This window comes from Callospermophilus lateralis, chromosome 12 (assembly GCF_048772815.1).
Source record: "Callospermophilus lateralis isolate mCalLat2 chromosome 12, mCalLat2.hap1, whole genome shotgun sequence".
Lineage (NCBI taxonomy): Eukaryota > Metazoa > Chordata > Mammalia > Rodentia > Sciuridae > Callospermophilus > Callospermophilus lateralis.
Window position 1 is genome coordinate 42,509,566 of NC_135316.1, and position 5,290 is coordinate 42,514,855.

Below are 5,290 nucleotides of genomic sequence, written 5' to 3' on the forward strand. Positions count from 1 at the left end.
TCTGCATGGCCTTCTCAGTGGCAGTCACTCCTTTTTGTAAAGTGGAAGGTAAGAGCCAGCACAACTACGAAACACAAGATGAACCACTATTCAATGCTATAGGAATTTTGATCCACTTCTTACGCTCTGCTCCAAGCAATGATGAATAGTAGGTGGTCAGCTCTATAAAATAATCATTAATCTGCAAAATAGCAGATTTTTTGTATTAGGTTTTCACTAATACAGCTGTCAAAAAAGTATCTTTTGAAACTGACAACTCTCCTTTTACTGGAAACCATAGACTATAGGCCAAATCCATCCTGCTGCTTGTTTTTCTAAATGAAGTTTATTGGAATACAACCATGTCAATGGTTTACACCTCATCCATGACTGCTTTCAGTTTATAACAACAGAGTTGAGTACTTGTAAGAGCAACCCTGTGGCCCACCACAACTCAAATATTCACTTTCTGGTCCTTTCCAGGAGTGTGCTAATACTTGACAGCAATGCAGAGTTCTGCCAGAAACCATAAATGCAAATGCCTCAGTATTTATTTACTTCTTTTCAAAAGTCTGATTTTGAGACTGTATTTCTCTTAGATCTTAGTACCAGGAAAACTCTTCTCCTTCCTGAGCCACTGGTGAATTTGTCATCCTGAGGGCACTGTGAATCTTACAATGACTTGTGCTCCCCCTTTGGTATGAATACCAGGACAGCCCGAGCCAGCACTCTGTAGGGAGGTTACGGTCTAAAATAAGCAATATAGTTTTATCAGAGATAAGTCATAGATTACTAATAAATCATATTGATGAGTCATAGGCTATGGATTAATAGACATAAATCAATAAATAGAAAATAATAAAAATAAAAGTTAATGTTAAGATACTTAAATATGTTTTAAGCTTTAAGATAGAAATAACAATACAGTAGAATAAATATATAGCCTTTATAGTACTTAGACATAAGACTTAAAGATATTAATGATAAGGTATAGATAATAACAGTTGTAAGTATGTGTGTGTGTATGGGCCCATAGGTTAACTATAGTCATAGGCAAAGGTTGAGATGATATAGGTTAAGTTATACGATAGAAATAATTAAGACACAGTCATATTAATGGAAAAATTGTTGTAGGCCAACATAAGTAAGCATGGCTAAAGTGACTCCATTGCTGCTCCTGTAGGCAAGAGCCATTTCTGGGAAATCAGTGTCTGAGCTGTCTTCCCCCAAAGAGGTGTGTTTTCTGTACTTTGTACCCTGCAATGTACTAAAACTGTAAGCTGTACACCCACCTAAGGGGGTCTTTAGTTCTGCTTAGGGGCTCTTAAGTTCCACTAACTACTGCTGTTTTAGCATCTGTGATTGGCTAGCTTGCATGCTAGGGACTTCCCAAGGCTTGCGGGTTGTTGTCCTTAAATTCCCAACACACAGGCCAGGAAATGGCTGTTCTCCCACAGAGCTTCAGTCTCTTCTGGTGGGTGACAGTCCCTGGCCAGGTAAATAAAGCTCTCTTTGATTTGAATTTGGACTTAGAGTGTTTTCTGAAGTGGCTCCTCGTAACAGGTAGAACCAATCTTTATCCAATTTTAGTTTCAGTTTTTCTTATTCTTTAATTCTCTGCACTCTGATTTTCTAATTAATAATTTTAGTATTATGACTTGAAGTACATACTTTTTAGGAAAATGTTATGTATACATAAATACTTCAGCAGCATGTACTTTCTGCAATTCTGTAGTTGATTTTCTAGAATTAGCTGCTTATTTGTCTGCTTCTAAGTCCTAGTGTAAAACCTCCTTGGGAGGGCTTGGGGTGAAGCTCAGTGGTAATGTGTATATTTAACATGTGCAAAAAATCTGGATTTTTTTTTTTTTTGGTAGCAGGAATTGAACTTAGGGGTGCTTAATCATTGAGCCACATTCCTAGAACTTTTTTTTTTTTTTAAATTTTTTTGAGACAAGTTCTTACTAAGTTGCTTAGGCCCTTGCTAAATTGCTGAGGCTGGCTCTGACCATGCAATCATGCTACCCCAGCCTCTGAGCTGCTGGGATTATAGGGATGTACCACTGTCTCTAGCCAAGGCCCTGGATTTGATCCCCAGAAACAGCACACAACCTAACACCTTCTTTGGGAATATTGACTGTATCACAAACTCAATAGAACATAAGAGAAGTGCAGATATTTTCATTTTTTTAGTTTTGTCATAGTAGAAAATTTTAATGCTTATTTTGAAGTTCAGCAAATTCTCAACAAAATTAATTGGTAGCAGTAGTATAAATAATAGTCTCTGCAAGATATCTAAAGTTGATTCCTTGGTAGGAAAATTTAGTTTTCATGCTTTTATTAATAAAATAATAACTGCTACTATTTTTAAATGTCTAACATTTCTCCATCACTTTATGTACATTGTTGAATTTATTCCTTATAAAACATTGCAAGGTAGGTCTTGATATTTCCATTTCATAAGTGTGTGGCAATAAGACTCAGAGAGATGACATACTTTGCTTGGGGGAGTGTACAGAGTTCAAGCCAGCAATGTCTGCAGGAGTCAGCCAGGTCATGTCAGTGAGTGGAGCAGGTGGGTGTAAAGCAAAGTGGAGTCATGGGACCAGTGAGTATGTGCTTTATCTACAGGGGCAACTGCACTCAGCCTGGGCCAACCTCTGCCAGACTCAAATGTCAGCTTGCTGTTGCTTGAGTTTCTAATGTTTCAGAAACCAGAAATCCAGACCTGCAGTGAAACACTTTAATTTTACAAACTCTGCACAGGAATAATGAAACATGCTGTGGGTTAGGTTTGGCACCTGAGCCATTGGTTTTCAAACTTTTGTGTTCTCTATTTTATTCCATTGGTCTATAATATACCATCATTACACTGTCTCATAATAATCACTGATATCTGAGAGAGCAAGTTGCCTCATCTTTTTCCTCCTTGGGGTTAGGTTGGTTATTCTTGGTGTGTTGCATATCCAAATGTGTACCTAATTTTTTACTGTTAGAATCAACTTCTCAAGCTATACACACTGTTTTAGTCAGCTTTTTGTCACTTGTGACCAGAAAACCTGACAAGAACAACTTAGAGGAGAAAAAGTTTATTTGGGCTCATGTTTTCAAGGAGTCAGTCCATGGTTGGCTGACTCTACAGCTCTGGGGTGGAGGTGAGGGAGAACATCGTGGTGGAACGATATGATGGAAGAATGCTGCTTAGGGCATGACAATAAGGAAGGGAGGTGGGTATTGAGCTCTATTCACTTAGGGACAAAATATAAATTCCAAAGGCATGTCTTCAATGACCTACTTCCTCCAATCACACCCTATCTGAATACAGCTAATACACAGTTAATTTAGATCAGTGGATTAATCCACTGATGAGGTTACAGCTCTCATAATCTTGTCGTTTCACCTCTGGAAATGCTTGCATTGTCTCACATGTGAGCTTTTTTGGAACACCTCATATCTAAACCACAACAACACACACAAACTGTTGGGAGATTGAAATTGAATTGCATCTATTGGTACTTTGGAGAACAACTGACATGTGTATAATATTGATTCTTCAAACTCTAGCATGGATTATGCTACAAGCATTTAAATTTTTAGATTTATTTCAATGTTATTTTATAGTTTTCTCCTTAGAGATTTATTTCTAGGTATTTGATATGTTTTGGTATTATTGTAAATACTACTATAAAAATTTTATTCCTTGTATCTCTAATATCTATAAATTTAATTGACCATCGTATATTACCCTTTACCTAAGAACTTTGGTAAGTTCATTTTCCCAAAAATTTTATTATGGAAAATATCAAACATGTGGAAGTAGAATTTTATAATAAACCTTCATGTGCCTATTACCAAGATTCAACAATGGTAATACTTTTTTTGAATTTTCTAAATTCACATTTAATCCTAATAATTTTTTAAAATTTTTCATATATACTATCACATTATCTGTTATTATAAATGATGAAAGTTTTGTTTTTTATTTTTAAAAGTGGTTTATTTACTCATATACTCTCCATGTTACTTGGGATATTCAAAGAAATGTTGAAAAGAAATAATAACAGCATTCTTACCATATATATGTGTAAGCTTGACCAAACCTTTTAGAATGATGCTAAGGAAGGCCAATCCTTATGAATATCATAAAAATCAATGTCTTAACTAAGCCAAAATATGTTTATAGAAAATATTGATATAACTTGAGCAATGCAAGTCAGAGCTATAATAAATTCTAAAAAAGATTTTTTAAAAAAACACTAAAAAATGTCAATAGGTAGTTACAGTGCTCACCTATGGTACTTGGCATTTAAACTTATTTCTCACTATTTATGTTATGAGTACTGCTCTTATTTAAAAGCCTCATTCAAAGGATAAACCATAACTACCTAAAATTTGTATATTGGTTTATTTTTCAATTTGTGAAAATGTCTTTAGCTTGTTTATGTGGGGAACAAATTTCAACTCTGATGACAATCTGCTCTTCAATGAACTTTAGATTTTTCAACTGCATGCGGACAATGGAAAATGCAAAAGAATTTCTAACTGTGGGAATTAAATGCTTAAACATGGCATTTTGTTAGATTTTATTTAAGATTCTAAGAAGTTCACAGTCATCAGCAATTCCACAGTAATTTCAGGTGCAGTTGGGAATTTGGCATTCTCAGTGGAGCTGTTAGTTTAGCAAACCTTGTGGATGAAATAAGTACATTTAATAGCACATGTGAAGCGATTGTTCTAAAATTGATTCTGATGGCTTCATTTTCCACAACTGAACTGGTTCACTCAACATGGCTGTTATTGTTCCTGATGTTAGGGCATATTCTCTTTTTATAATAAATTTATGACTGTCAGAAGATATCAACTTGATGTACATGGCATCACAGCCTTCACAACCTCCATAGGATTTTTTTCTCTTCATCTAGTATGTTCTTATGAAATTCCACATCACTGCCTCCAGGAACTTCAATGGTTTCTTAACATTTACTGCCACTGGGTCCCTGTGCTCTGCCATAGTCCTACTCTGTTTATTGCTGTGTGTGTGTGTGTGTGTGTGTGTGTGTGTGTGCGCACACGCATGCATGCATATACATATATCCTCCTATATTACTTCTCTGTATTTGAAATGGAATTAACACATCAGTGTGTGAGTATTGTGTCATCCATACCAGAAGTTAGACTGTGGTCACTATAACAGCAAAGTAGAGGGCAGATGAGAGGTGAGCAAGAATGGAGACAAGGCAGTTGCACATGGACCCTGAGACGCAGGCTGGCACTGTGGAACTAGAGTAGAGTGTGTTAGAAAAAGCTGCAT

The 5,290-nt window shown here is 35.9% G+C and overlaps 1 pseudogene; it reads right to left on the reverse strand.

Annotated features, from left to right (window-relative positions):
• Positions 1-4,566: 4,566 nt before the first annotated feature.
• LOC143411380 (elongin-C pseudogene) lies at positions 4,567-4,852 on the reverse strand (annotated as a pseudogene).
• Positions 4,853-5,290: the final 438 nt, after the last annotated feature.